Here is a 16,536-nt window from a genome sequence, read left to right on the forward strand (position 1 = left end):
TTAATTTAACTTAGCATTAGATTTTTTTTACCAGTGAGATAGATTACATAAGAAATCTTGTCTAATTGTTAACCAATCACTACCCCTATTTCCATTTTTATGGCATCAATTTGGATATGAAAAGGTGAAGTCCAATTGGGCCCTTGTAGGACAAGTGTTGATACAATAATTTATTTGATGCTTTCAAAGGCTTCATGAAATTTGGAAGACTAGCAAAAATCTGAGTCCTTAATCAATAGGGAAGATAGAGGAGAATAATTTTTTCAAAAATATCCAATGAACCTTTCATAGTACCTTGCATGGCCAAGGAAAATTCGAACATATTTTTGTTTTTAAGGGAAAGGAGATGTTTGATAATGCTTACTTTACTTAGATTTAGCTCAATCCCCTTATAGGAAATGTCCTAGGGAAACCCCCTCACTCATAGGAAAGTGGAATTTCTCATTATTTAGTGAGAGATTGATCTCTTCATACCTTTGGAGAACGTTATTAGGATTGATGAGAGCTCCTTGATTTTTTTTCAATAATATATAAAGTTATCCATATGGTTCTCTACCACATCATGGACAAGATGAGAAAATATGATAAGTGTTTCACTTTGGAAAGTGGTTGGGGCATTACATAACCGAAAGGTAAGAACTTTATACGAAAATGTCCTTCGGGGGAAAATGTTACTAGTTGTATCTTCATCTTTCATGCTAATTTCAATATATTTATAGACACTAAAGTCATGTAGAAATGAGAATAACTTATTTCCTTCCAAAAAAATCTAAGTCTTGATCAGTGAAGGCTAAAGGAAAGTGATATTTTCTAGTGGATTTATTTAATTCACATATTATCCATTTTATTAGTTTTGGGAAAAAAAACTAAAAGAGACACCCAATCACTCTTATAAGTATGATAAATGAACCCAATATCTAATATTTATTACAATTGTTCCTTGACAACGTCCCATATTGTAGGGTACAACTTTCTTTGATGTTAGTTAAAGGGTTTATTATCTTCTTTAATGTAAATTTGATCAGTAAAAATATACGGATGGATTACTTTCATAATCTTATAACCCCATGCAAAAGAATCAACGTGCTTTCTCAAAAGAATGAATTTATCTTGTTAATGATCGACAATGAAAGAGGTGTTGATTATTAGTAATCTAGAGGGGTATATTTCAATATTTTAGTATTTTGTTTATCAGATATAGCAACGAATAATTCTTCACACTCATTTTTCTTTGGATTTCTTGGTTTTCCTATGGGTTGGTCATAGTTTATTCCGTCAATTTACATAAAATTAGGATACTAATTTTCAATAATATTGGAAATTAAATCATGTTCATCAAATTTATTATTGCTAAGATATTTCTCAATATTACAAAGAGCATAGGATGAAAAAAAAGTGGAATTGTATTCTTCATCTTTTACCAAAATAGGAAAATCTTCCTCAACTAGAAGTTGAGTAGGAGAATACAATACAAGTTTCTTCTGGGTTTACCCATTAGTGATATTCATATTTTTATCTCTACAACTGATATAGGAATCTATTGTAGCTAGCCACAATATTCCCAAAATCAATGGACATACATTGGACTTTTCTTTTGGGTGTAGAACTAGAAAATCGGCGGGGTATTCCAAATATTATAAGGATAACATGACATATTATATTATTCCCTCAAAATTTAATGTGGATATATTAGCTAGATAAATCATACTAATAGTTTCTCCCAAGGAGTCCTAAAGATTAAATCTGAACATAGTTTGATGTTGACAAGATCTTCTAAATCAATTAAGGTGTTTTGAATTGCTATTTGGTTGAGGTGTACATCTACAACTAGGCTATCAAGATCCATACATTTGGTAAAAATCACCCCCCTAAGCATTAAATAATTTAATTGTTCTATTATATTGATTGCGGCAATCCCTTTTCTTCTTCTAGAAATTTTAGACATTTTTACTTAATAGACTTGTTTTATATGGGAACATCTTTGATAGCCTATACAAGTTCAAAAGGTAAAGTAAGCATGGAAGGAAGTTCAAAAAAGGTAAATTAAGCTAAAAAATAAGTAAAGGAAGCAAAGAAGGAAGGACAATGGATAATAATTAAAGATAACAATTTTTTTATTAAGGATAGAGACTAGAACCAATATAATGAAATAGCAATTTGGGACACTATATCTTTTTTGAAATGAAGGAATTATTCTGTGGAACAAAGGTTCTACGTTAAGTTGGATCCTCAGTGAAATTGATATTAATTTTTTAGTTTAAATCTAGGAACATGAGGACTCTAATATCACTAACATAGAAATACTTTTCTTTTGGTTGGAATGGAACAAGAATAATTGTCACAAATGCGTTGGAAGCATAGGATATTACATCAAAAAAAATGTTGCTCCTCACATTCAACATCATAAGATAGATTATATCAATGGATACACTTACATAGAAATATATAACAATAATGCTAAGAATATTTATATAGAAATTTGTTAGTTCACACCTATTAATTCAATTTATTATGAGAAAAATAATTTATATAAAAAAAATCCCCTATAATACCCTAAGAAAAAATATTTACTATGTAATAAATGAAAGTAATATTCTTGTACTTGGATATTTCAATGCTAGAATGCAACTAATCAGGTTATCCTATTAAGAATTCATTCCAAACCCAATCATTTATGGATATATGAGGAACTTGTTTTAGCTAACAAATATAGAATAAACTACGAAGAGCATTAAGCATTTGTTTGGTATTGAGCTATTCAAGCTCTGAAGTTTCCAAGACCTAATAATTTTCAAGGGTATAATTAAAAGGTAAAACTCCAATCAAATGACTTGTATTCATGGGATAGGATGTACTGTGGTTGACTATGTGGCATTTGACATTTGCTTATCAAATTGAACATAATTGTTAACCTATTAAGTTATCATGAATCTGACTCTAATCATGGAGCTTTAACCTTAACTATAAACTTTTCCATGCAAAGAAGCCCAATTCAAGAAAATTTTAATAATCTAAACCACATTCTTTTGAAAAAAGTAAACCTTATCTTTGGTTACACAATTTAAATATTGAATTAAATATTCTAACTTGTATGGAAAACATCAAATATGTTTACCATAATTTTACAATGACCCTTTCTACCTACATAAAAAAGTTCTCTTTGAAATCCATTATGGATGCTTCTAATGATTTGTGAAAACTTTGTAATATCAATGCATAAACTGTCCTAATTAGAAGTAAAAATGTTCCTATAATAATAATAAAAGAAGAGTAATTTTTACACCCATGTAAACTTGATCCTATAAAGTTATAGAGGAAAAATATAATTCATAAATTTTTAAAAAATAATATGATTCGATTTAAGGACTAGAATTCTTACCTTAGAAACCTTGCTGAATTCCTTAATTCCATGGACAACATTCCAAACATTTCTACTAAGGATGAAAATTTCTTTATAAAAGACAGTGAATTTAAGTCTAAGCAACTCTAAAATGGGAAATCCACATACATTGAAGTCTACTAAGTTGAAATGCTTAATTCTTTATAAAAGACATAGAATTTGAGTCTAAGCAACTCTAAAATGGGAAATCTACGTACATTGAAGTCTACCAAGTTGAAATGCTTAAAATTAGGAGGTCTATAATCGTCTCTCAAATGCAACGTCTCTTCAATTTAGTAGTAAAGATGGGATTCCCCAAACCCTTTGACACACATTCCCATTTGTTCCTATTTTTATAGGTGATGATAAAATTATTTCTTGTAATTATAGGATCATTATGATAACCACATTTTAGTCAATCTATATAGAATTATTTTGGAAAGGAATATTAGCTTATGGCTATAAATACATAGGAAATATATAAACACTAGGCTATTTTTAGAAGATATCATTCATCTTTGGAGCACCTTGTTACACATAGGATCATTGTAGAGGAGTGTTGCAATAATAAAATTAATATTTTTTTTAATTTCATTGACTTAAAAAAGCTTTGACACTATTCCCAAGACAAAACATTAGAATAGGTTGGAATAGATTAAAGTGTCTCTTAATTTGAGAGTTGTTGTCATAATATGACATGAGAAAATTATTTCCAGGTTTAGGGTCAATAAAGGTTGGTCAAAAGAAATTATTTGCACTATCAAAGTCAATCAAGGTTGTCCCTTGTTTCTTACACTTTTTGACATATATGTTGACAAGTTAGAAGATTGTCTAGAAGTAGATTGCATTGGCCAAACTCTTGTGAATATAGTCATCATTCTTCTGATTTATGCTAATGATATTGTTCTTATGGAAATGATTCTATATGATCTTTCAAAACAACTAAGAATCCTTAAGGATTTCTACTCAAATATAGGTATGACTAATAATATTCACAAAATGTAGTTCATGATAATTAAATCTAATAATATCACACTTGGTAATTTTTTTTTATGACAACACTAAGTTGGAGGAATTTCCTTTATAAAAATATCTTGGAACCAGTGTTGATCACAAGCTCAACTATAATCATTGCTTTGAGAAAAGGATAAATAGAGGGTGGAAAGTTTATTATGGATGTGAAAACAATTGCAAATTAGTGAACCTTTGGATATGAGATAAGAAAGTAGCTCTTTTTTCGTATGTCATTTTTATTCTTGCTATTGTATGCTAATGCAAATTTTGTTGAATAATATCTCTACATAGTCATGGAGAAAGATGGAATAGACCCGAATAGATTTTGTAACCTATAATCTCTTTTTTTTCTTAAGCAAGAGTATTTCCTTCTTTATTACTGACTAAAAAGTTACAAGTATAGATTACAATACATGACGCTGAGGCCCACAAGAGAAACATGCCCCACCTAACCTAAGAAGCCACACCAAAGTCTCGAAAACTAGGCCTAGGGCCCACGACACAAAACCAACCACCGACGACTGTAAGATTTGATTTGAAAGATCTAACGGTTGAGGGGTGATATCAGGAGCTCAACTAGCCCACCGAATAACGACAAAAACGGACCCAAAATGCTTTCAAAACCCTCTCTAAAGTCGTATCAAGTCTGATCTGGGAAATAACATCTGAGCTATTTCCCCGCCCAAAATCCACTAGATGCGGGTGAATTCTTACAAAGTTCGTGATTAGCACGAATGTTAACACCCACTGCAGATCTGAAGCCCTTATAGAGATCATTTCAATCATTTCTTGGATATGTTAGGAAGGTTAACTTACAAGCATCTTGCCGCATGAAATGCACTAGATTGCTGCAATAATATTGACTTGCCCACTGTTTAAAGAGGATCTCAGTGACAAATAAGAAGGCCTCCATTAAAGTTTTCCTTGATTTGATCTGTAATAGGTTTCCAACCTGAGAAAATTATAAATAAAGTCTACTGAATCCATTTCCAACCACTAGATTTGCTCTTGACCTCCTGCTTTTGCACACTTTGCTTATATATCATCCTGATTATTTCCTTTGTTCAGGGAGCTCTCCCTATCTAAATTTGCCTATTTGTGGCATTCATCCCTCAGTTGACCTTGAGGAACTTCTGACCATTCATAAATTCTGTTATTTTTTGTACATAGCACGTGCCTTCATTAGCCATAATGTCCGCTACCTTGTTGGCTATTCTTCACAAATGAGTGAAACTAAGGGTCCTCATTGTGCATAGCTGGGATTGAATAAGTTGATAGACTTGCAGTAATATCCAGTGTTTCGAAACTTTGTCTGGCACTGTACCATTGGAAATTTTCTTAACTGAGTTGACTATCAGTTCAGAATCAGCTTCAATAATGGTATTATGTAAGTTTGAGTCCTTTAGGATTTCTAGGCATTGCTCCAGTGCCGTGAGATCTGCCATATTATTAGTGGTTTTACCTTGAAGACTGTGAAAGATGACCTTTATTAAACCCTTTTCATCTCTTATTACTCCTCCATACCCAACAATGCCAGGGTTTCCCTTAGAGGCCCCGTCTATATTGCATTTCATAAAACTAGGGGGGGAGTTGCCAAAGATCCTTATACGCTGATATATGACTTACAATCTTGGTTACTCCCTCGGGGAAGAGCCCCTGAAGGCCCAACTGAAATAGAATCTTCCTTTCCTGTTCATGAGGTTGATTATCAGGGGGGGGGGTTTTATAAGGCTTCCTACAGTCTCCTTAGGTTGTCTTATAATCTGATCCCTAATGCTATGGGTAGAACCACTTTTGCTATTGAAGATTATATTGTTGCGTTCTTTCAATACATCACAAATTAGAAAACCAGGAACCAGTTCCCACACTTTGTTGATTATTTCATTAGTAGAGAAATTACTCCTCCCATTCCTCAGCATGCTTTTGATGCTGCCCTTGTCCCTGTCAGAATGTCTGAAAATGGAAGCTACCCAATCCCATAGAGTGGAGGTGAATGGGCATAGATTGAGAAGGTGTTCCATAGTTTCTTCTTGTAAATAGCAAAGCTGGCATCTTTATGGACCAATAACCCCTCTCTTCTGCAAGTCTTCCCAAGTAAGAATCTTTTTTTGCTGCACCAACCACATGAAAAGTTTGATTTGCATACAAATTTGATTCTTCCATAAGTCCTTCCAAACCGTATCAGGGTTTGTAAAGTCAAATCCAAGGGCTATACATTTGGCCTCTTTGAGGTTAAAATTCTCTTCATTATTTTTGCCCCATCTCAGTTGGTATGAAGATGTTAAGATTAGAATATTTCTCTGTTCCAAGATAGCTGTAAGAGCTTCTGCCTGGCTCTTCAATTGAGAGATCTCACTATTAATCAAATTCTTCCATATTCTCCAATTTCCTTCATTTTTGTCCTACTCCTAGAACTCATTTACCCTCTGTAACCCTTTTTCATTAGTATCCTTCTTAATATTGTCAAACTCATCACTAAGCAGTTGTGGTTCTTGTTTCCAGTTATCTTCCGAAAACCAGGCAAGGCCTCTATTTCTGATTTCCCAAAAGCTATGTTTTCGGACAATCGCTTTGTTCCCCCAAGCTTTATTCCAGATGTGGGATCCTTTAATTGTCCCAGTCATTCTGATGTGCTCCCTTTCTTGCCAATTGTTTGCATACTTCTGTTTCCAAACCTTGGCCCAAGGGGCATTTGATTCCTTTAACCATTTCCACCATAGTTTTGCCTCTAAAACTTTGTTTAGGATTTCAGGGTCATCAAGTCCAAAACCTCCATGTGCCTTAGGTTTACATATCTTTTCCTAGGCTACCAGTGCCCATTTCTTTTTCTCTTCTCCTTTACCCCAAAGAAAATCTCTTTGAATATTTCTAATGCATTGCATAACTTCTTTAGGAGCTGGGAATGTTTATAACATGAAAATAAGGACAATTTGTAAGATGGCTTTGGTAAGCACTAGTATTCTTGCCAAATTCAAAGATCTGTATGTCCATTTCCGAATTCTGTTCTAAAGTCTATTAATAACAGGCTCCCAAACTGTCTTGCTGAGAGGTTTGTCTGTTAGAGGAATGCCCAGATATTTGGAGGGAAGAATTTCTCTTTGAAAACCTAGAATTTTGGTAATGTTTCTCTGTATAGCAATATCAATATTAAAAAAGAAAATCTTCGATTTGGTAAGGCATACCTCAGTGCCTGTCGCCATAGAAAAGTTTTTCAGAATTTTTTTGAAATCCATCGCTTCCTTGACTGTGGGTGTACCCTGTAGCATGGTGTCATCCACAAATTTTTGATGGGTCAAAGCATCCCCATTCATGGTGAGTTTTAGCCCCTGAATTTTTCCTTCTGCTTTGGCAGCTTTGATAGCATTTCCCAGCCCTTCAATCATGAGAATAAAGAGAAAGAGTGAGAGTGGATCTTCTTGTCTAAGGCCTCTTGTAGGCTTGAAGGTTTTGGATGGTGAGCCATTCAGTAGTATTGCAAAGCTTGAGGTGGTAATGAGGACCATTACCCATCTAATCCAATTGTGGTCAAAGCCATAAGCTATTAGAACTTCCCTAATGTAATCCAAACTAAGCTTGTCATAAGCCTTTTCAAGATCAGGTTGCATGATCATGCATGTCTACTTATTTCATTTTAAAGAGTGAATCACTTCGTGAGCTTGAATGATATTGTTTAGGATTTGTCTACCTTCCACATATCTAGTTTGCTCCTTAGACACTAGAGTTGGAAGAAGGGGCTTAAGCCTGTTTGCAATTATTTTTGAAATAATTTTGTACACCACATTGCATAATGCTATGGGTCTGAATCTATCTGGAGTCATAGCCTTTTCCTGCTTTGGGATTAAGGCTATGAAATAGGTGTTGAGCGCCTTCAAAACAATTTTGTTTCTCCTTGAATCCTCTACTACCTTCGAGATATCTTGCTTGACTATGTTCTAGAATGCTTTGAAGAAATCAACATTGAAACCATCCGGGCTAGGAGCTTTCCCATTCTGCATGTATTTGATGACCTCGCTGACCTCTTGTTCATTCACTAGCCTGTTAAGATTAAAGTTATCTTCTTTTGTCACAAGCCTAGGAATGTCTTTTCTGAAGTCTTTGTTGTGGGGAAAAGTATCCAACACGGAATGACCCTATCCCACTCTAAGGGTGATAGTTCCTTAGCAACAGCTGAAGCAAAGCTATCTAAAGTTACTTCTTTATGACATGCAAGAGATGAAAGGAAGAGATCCACTTACTGATGTCTTGCGCAAATGGTCGATCCAATCTCCTCTATTTGCCGCTCGCTCCCAGCTCCAAGTCTTCTCACGGGCCCAGCTACACGATATCCTGCGAACAAGACAAGAAAAGGAAACTACGAGAAGCATGCATTCATAATTGATTCAAGGATTAGCATAAATCAAATACGCAAGTAAGACAATACACCATTGAAACACATGCGAATAGAAGAACCTCAAATGCTTTATTAATATAAGGAAGTAAGGTTCAGGCGGTGATACAACCGTGAGAGGTCCAATCCAGCATCACCTTCCCGACGGAAAGAAATCTCCTCTTCACCTCCCTCAAGCAATCACCCAATACTCACAACTGTAAACCAACAGCAATTCTTTGCACAAAATTCTGGCCTCTAGATCCCATGGGATGAGATCCTTATATAGAGTTTTGGAGTGAAGATAAGTCAGCTTGATGTGTGACTTGTTGTCCTCTTCAACTCCAGTTGTTCTTCAGTCCTTGAGTCCACTCGGAGTTTCTACCTTCCACTTGGAGTTTTAGAACCTCTTTACTCATCTTTAGGCGAATCTTCTGATCCAAGTGTCATTTTGGAAGCTTCCTGGGCACTGGCACATTGAGAAAAGATTCCTCCACATGTCAAAGTACGCCCAGCGCAGGTAGCCTTTGTTGCACTTGCTATGCAGCGCAGGTACACCATGGAGCTTTTGTCATTCAACGCAGATGCTTAGTGGAGCAGCTGCTTTGATCCAAAATTGACCTGTTTTTGAGTGTTTTTCAGTGGAGAACTGATTTGCAGTGCTGTGGTTTGCTGACCTTGTTCCTCTAAGGGTAAGAACAACATGTTTAGGGACTTTGGATCCCTCAGATTATTGACATTTCATGCTCTATGCTGTAAGGCACAAAAATGTCTATAATAGTTGCCCCCTAAAGTATGAGGTCGTTTATCGGGTGAAATGCTTTATTAGGAGGATCTGAAGTTCATTCAATCGTCGGGAGGTGACCTGTAACAAAATACAATACAATACATTATCTTTTCATACTTTCTTTTCATGATCTAGCTGATGCGGGCATTTCCCATGCTCAGCTTTATAAATACATTTGCTGTACATAAACAGGCGATCGTCTGATAATAGACTGATAATTCTCTGCTTTTAATTATCATCCTTTTAGTAGGATGATCATCTGCTGCACATGTCTATGTTTTTATCTCCTGAATATATATCGCAGCCCGGATGGATGAAACTAGATCCGGGGTCTTCAAACTTGTCCGATCTTCACTCTAGTACAAGTCGATCCATGTGAGAATTTCTTGAAGTCGAACATGGAAAGACATCGCTTGATTACCAGTCAATAATGTAAACTGTTAACAAGCGCGAGAGGAATCACCGATAATGATGATGACCCTCAAGGTACTGCAGCACAATTCACGTGGTGTGAATATAGGATCTGACGTCGAACACCACGCAAAGTCTCCCGGTCGAAGGTCATTAATGTATACCTATCGCCGGAAGTGAGAAACTTGCCATTGAGGCATGCAAGCTTCAAAGTACTGAGGGGGTTTTCCTAGATCAACTTCTTGGATAGTGAGCTGATGTCGACAAGAAGTGATCCGTCAAAGGAGGGCCTTAATGAATCCCACATCAGTGACACGGAACGGAGCTAGTGATGATGGTGAAAACGATCTGTGAAATATGATTCAGGGTGGCGGTCATGGAAGGATGAAAGATGATGTATGGTAGTGGATGGGACCCGGTTGACACTTTCTGAATGACATCTCTTGAACATATAACGACATTGATGTGATGGATCGGTAGCATTACCCCATGTATGGATGGTATGGCGAGACCATGGTGAAGGGACCGGTGAATGATAATAACCCAACCCGATATTTACGGAGGCAAAAGTGTCTTGTTCAAGAGCGACTTGCTACCATTAAGCTTTGAGGTTCTTCCCAATTTTCCCCAGTCATTTCTGACCAGTACCTCTTTATTTTTGTCAAGCTTGAGGAGGGTAACATATGCTTGTTCTATAACCTGCCCTTCGGGCAAGCCCATCGCTATGTTTTAACGAGCTTAACGATAGGGAAACTCGTTCTCGTCTAAAGACAAGTTTGTCGGTATCTAATATTTTTAACGAGCCCAGCGACAAAGACAACTCGGTCCTTTTCATCTTTAGAGAGTCTGAAAAGGGTACATAAAGTGGACTCCAGGGGTCCTTTTTCGTCATCTAATCCCTTAAGTCCGAAAAAGTATAAAACAATACAGAAGGGATGAATGTTCGATATCTTTATCGAGCCGAACTAGACAAGCGCTCGATCTTTTTGTGCAATAATCCCTCGGGTCCAAAAAGATTAAAATCTAGAGGAGGGATAGCTCTTCCGGTCCTTTTAACGAGCTGGAAGGCCAAAACTCGGCAAACTTTTCATATTTTACGAGTCAGTGAAAAGAGCTCAAAGAAGACTCGTATTTTGAGGAACGAGTGATAAACAGGGATAACAGCAAATTCCAGGTACAGGTTGGAATTTTCCAATCACGGCAGTATTACAACGATGGCTAAGTGAAATCACTCTTCGCAGCTGTTCCTCAAAATAGGTAAACAATCAAGTGGATGTGAATGATCGGCCAAATGAAAAGTGGAGGTGACGGTGCACAAACACGACCAAGGCTTTTATGGCTGATGAATTTACGGTCTCAAATGGTTATTTACCGGTTCATTTTTTCTGGATGAGCTTGAACTCTGGGGGGGAAGCCTACTCACATGCTTATGTTTATTTTTTAACGAGCATGAAGTCCGCGTTAAAACTGCTCGGATCTTGCGTTTATTTTTTAACGAGCATGAACTTTGCCAAAACTGCTCGTTTGATAAGGTCAAATTCATATTTTACCATGACTAGTTTTTTTCTTTTCCAGAGATAGTACTGTTTCATCAATTGCTACAACAAACTTGTTAGAAACAGATAACATGAAGTAAAAAATACTAATATTTCACTTTGAACTACGTAAAAAGCAATTTAAAAGATGTTTTTACCTCTCATTTTACCATTTCATGTGCATTTGGTTTGTTGGAGCTTTGGAGGTGCCTCTTCCTCTTGATTTTTCACCAGCTGATTTCGGGAGATTCCGTGGACGATTTTCAGTGCCGTTTCCACCAGGTAGGAGCTAAACCCTAGCTCTATCTTTTCATGTTCTTATTTCTCAGTTTTATGCTTGTTTTCCTGCCCCCATGAGCCCCTGGGGTTTCTCTAGGGCGCTCTGCCATCAGCGCAGGTGCCCTATATCGAAACCTGCGTTGGGGGTTTTCATTTTCAAAGGCAATTTGTCTCCCAACGCAGGTGAGACCCTTCCCCACCTGCGTTGGGCGCAGAAAACTTTTTGGTTGCATACTTTTTCATGAGAATTTTGCCATTTTCTTTACCGAGTCAGGGATCTTACTCCTCCTCTTGTTTGTTTTGCAGAGTTTATTGGAGCAGAATGAATCTTACGTGGTGAGAACGAGAGCATGAAGAGGAGGACATGATTGCCCTCCATGATCCTGTTACCGTGAGCGCATTGCGGAACTGTGGCTTGCTAAAATTCTTCCGTATATCTAGCATGAGGGCACAGATACGTTTACTGCAGTACCTGCTTGATGCTTGGGATCTGTTAACCAAGTGTTCCAGATTAGGGGCAAGTCCATCCCTTTGACCATAGTGGACATTTACTTCTTGACTGGGTTGTCAAGGCGGGGTGCCCCCATTTCCTTGTCCAGTTCGGCCCGAGGGAGCGATTCCGTGAAAGATTATATCCGTCAGTATTGTAGGGAGGGATCCCAGCCGAGCAGAGACGGCAAGGTTTCTATCTGTGATATCACTGACAGGTCCCTCAGGTCTATTCTGTACACGATTTGTAGGATGGCCAGCAGCGCATCTCCTCATGTTGCCAATAGGTCATATGTGCAGCACGCCCTGGAGTGTCTTCAGCCGAAAGTTTTTAACTGGTGTGATGCAGTACTGGTTCAGATGAAAAACCAGTTGACCAAAGTAAAGGACGGGAAACTGAAGAATTTTGGCTTCGGTTCAGTTTTGACTGCCTTCGCTTTGGAGAAGATACCCCTGATGCAACCTCAGTACATTGTTCTCGACTTGCCATCTCCTACTGAGCCACGCATGCAGAGGTGGGTCGACCACATGTCTAGACATGCAGGTCAATCTCAGATTACTTTTACTGATGCCTTCTTTAGGTGGTTCGAGTGGCAGGATATGGCTTTTTCCGAGTATCCATATATTGGCATGGATTTCCAAGGTGATCCGGATTTGGTACTACCGGATGGCGAGCAGTGGGGTGATCTTGGTAAATATTTTGACCTTATCACTGTTTACTATTTTTTATTTATAATGTCCTTGTGCTTTACTCTATCAAGACTCTAATCAAACTCATGTGTGTATGCAGATGTGGGCCCCGTCCGTCCAGCAGTTCGTCCGAGAGTTCCGGCAGCTGCCCTAGCAGGGGAGGCTCCTGGGAGAGCTATTCTCCGCGACCTTGACTTGGCCGAGACTCTTGCAGCTGTGCAGGAACAGGTCGAGGGTCTTACCCTTGGGATTCCAGATGTACGGATCGACGAGTTGCCTCTACGATTGCAGCGACATACTGCTGGTGTTCCTAGACGATGGTCTCGTCTTCTGCGCATGATTGCATAGGCCGTGGCATGTTATCATGAGCATCACTAGGCTAGGGTGCCCCCCAGCCATTTTTGAGTTTTGGGGTCATATGACCGATTTTGTCTTGGTTACAGAACATTATATGTAAACCGTAAACAGTTATATATATTTTTGATTTTCGGGGTTTATTCCAGTTTTTATGTGATCCATGTATGAAACATCGATGATGCTTCTCTTTTTATCAATTTTGCAAATGTCTATCTAACACATAGTTTGCTAATGAGTCGGTCAATGTGTTTAAGTTTCTGGAAATATGTTGATATTGGATAAAATCAAACTGTCTTTCCAAGATTTTAACTCTTAGGAACTTGCGATAAATAGCTGGATTTCGGACAGAGTAGGTACCATTGAGTTGTAGTACCACGAGCTGTGAGTCTAGCCTGACGACTAGCCGGCGTATGCCATGGGTGATGGCATCAGAGAGGAGCTCTATCAACGCGCTATACTCAGCGATATTATTTGTTGATTGACCAATACATACCCCCCTGAAACTCACTAACTCGCCGCTTGGGTCAAAAATGGCCCACGCTGCAGAGGATAGGTTCCTCGAACTACGACTCGCTCCGTCAGCATACCCAACCCACGGTTCCAATGGATTTGACATCTGCAGTAAGTGTAAAAAGCGGATTACTTAAACCGGAACAAACGCTTTAGCGAAAACAAAAATGTAACAAAAGCATACAGGTTACTATTAGGCATAGTAACGCTTAAGGTACAACCCATTGTGGGGTTGCGCCAGTGGAATTCCGTCATAATCTACCAACTCGTAGGCACCTTTTGCTAACACACTTTTAACAATATAAGGGCCCATCCATAAGGACTTGAATTTCCCAGCTCCCAATTTATCGGATTCTTGGTCATAAAGCAAAACCAAATCACCTTCCAAGAAGACACGGGGTTTGACATTTTTGTCGAACTGCGCTTTGAGTCGTTTCTTGTGGGCTTCATTGGCCAAGGCGGCATCACGACGGGTTTCATCCAACTGGATTAATTCCAAGAAATGAGCTTCTTCTTCCGAGGTTCCGGGGAGGAGATCAATTGCGAGTTTAAGGGACGAAATTTCGCACTGGATTGGTAGGATCGCCTCTAGGCCATACACCAGTTGAAACGGTGTGAACCCAGTGGCATTCCTTACCGATGTTCGGTAGGCCCACAAAGCCGAGTACAGGATCAAATGCCATCTTCTTTTGTGAACCCCCACCATCCTTTGCAGCATGCGCTTCAGGACTTTGTTGATTGCTTCAACCTGTCCGTTAGCTTGCAGATAGTACGGAGTAGAGCTGTCGTGAGACAATCCTAGTTTGGCAGTTAATTCAACCATCATGTGATTGCGAAAATGCGATCCATGATCTGTTACTATGGCCTGTGGTATGCCGAACCTGGCGACTACATGATTAAAAAAGAATAGGGCTGCTGTTTCACCAGTGTTATCCAATGTAGGCATCGCCTCGGCCCATTTGGTAAAATAGTCAACTGCGACTATAATATACCCATGCCCCCCGGTCGAGGTGGGGTTACATTGCATGGAATCGATGCCCCATTTGGCGAAAGGCCCCACAGCTATTATTGGCTGTAAAGGAGCGGGGGGTCTTCTGGTTTTGCTATCAAAAATCTGACATGCATGGCAACTTCTAACTGCGGTTATGCAATCTTTGAACATGGTTGGCCAGAAGTATCCTGCTCGTAAGATTCTTTGTGCTGTAGCATATCCAGATTGATGCCCCCCACAGGTGCCTGAATGACATTCATTCAGGGCTTTTTCGGCCTCCTCATGGGTTAGACACCTTCTCGGGACCGTATCGACACCACGACGGTAAAGCGTATCACTGACGATCATGTAGTCTTTTGCTTGGTATCGAATGCGTTTTTGTTCTGAGTGAGAGGTGTCTGGCTGAAACTTTTGGGTTTGGAGATAAACTATTATATCTCCATACCACTCATCACTTGCCGATATCAGAAACAAACTTTCGTCCACGATCGATTCTTTGGACGTTTCATCGTTGGACGATGATGGGAGATCGCATAATAATTCTGCGAAAACTAAAGCTTTCTTTGATTTGGATTTCACAAATTCCAGATCAAACTCTTGAAGGATAGCTATCCATTTTGAATATTTGCCCCCAAGCAACTGTCGCGACAGTATATAAGTCATGGGGTTGCAATCTGACAATACGGTGGTCTTCCTGAAGAGGACATAATGCCGAAATCTTTGTATCGCTTGAACAGCAGCAAGTGCTAGCTTTTCAACATGAGAATATTTACTTTCCGTATCATTTAAGTTTTTACTTAAATAATATATAGGGTGTTCAATTCCGTTGACTTCTTGAACTAAAACCATTGCAATGGTCGTATCTGCTGCAGCCAGATACAGGTTAAAGTCTCTTTGATAGTCCGGGGCGTACATTAATGATGCTTTTACTAGCGCTTCTTTCAGAGCATCAAAGGAAGCTTGCGCAACCTGGTCCCAGACGAAAGGTACATCCTTTTTCAAGAGACGGGTATAACCTTTAGCAAGTTCTGCGTAATTTGGAATGAACCTCCTCAGAAAGTTTGCTTTCCCTTGGAGTTTCTGAATCTGAAGCAAGTTCAAAGGTGGAGGCAAATTAATGATTGCCTGCACCTTGCAAGGGTCGAGACAAATCCCATCCTTGGAGACTATAAAGCCAAGTAAACGACCGGAACCGACGCAAAACACACATTTGTGCGGATTGAGTCTTATCTTGTAGTGTCGGCAACGTAGAAATATCGCTCTTAAATGTTGCGGATGATCAGTCCGCTTTTGCGAATGAGCCGGAAGATCGTCGAGATAAGGTTGAACGATGTTCTTGATGTCATGGAAAGCATAATTCATTGCTCTCTGAAACGTTGCCCCAGCGTTCTTTAAACCAAAGGGTAATTTTCGATAAGCGAATGTGCCCCACGGACAAATAAATGCAGTCTTTGACTGGTCCTGTGGGCGGATATTAATTTGATTATACCCGGAAAATCCGTCCATAAACGAAAAGATTTCACATCCGGCGCATTCATCAATTATCTGGTCGATGAAGGGTGTAGGGTAGTTGTCCTTTGGACAGGCTTGATTTACATCCCTATAATCGACGCACACTCGTATTGTTCCTTGTTTTTTCATAACAGGGACAATATTCGATACCCAATCGGTTAGAGGAACCGGGTAGATGAAACCAGCATGGAGAAGTTTCTCAACTTCCGCTTTAAT

The sequence above is a fragment of the Pinus tabuliformis genome, chromosome 2_1 (genome assembly GCF_031772625.1).
Source record: "Pinus tabuliformis cultivar Carrire ecotype Pingquan chromosome 2_1, CPIR1, whole genome shotgun sequence".
NCBI lineage: Eukaryota > Viridiplantae > Streptophyta > Pinopsida > Pinales > Pinaceae > Pinus > Pinus tabuliformis.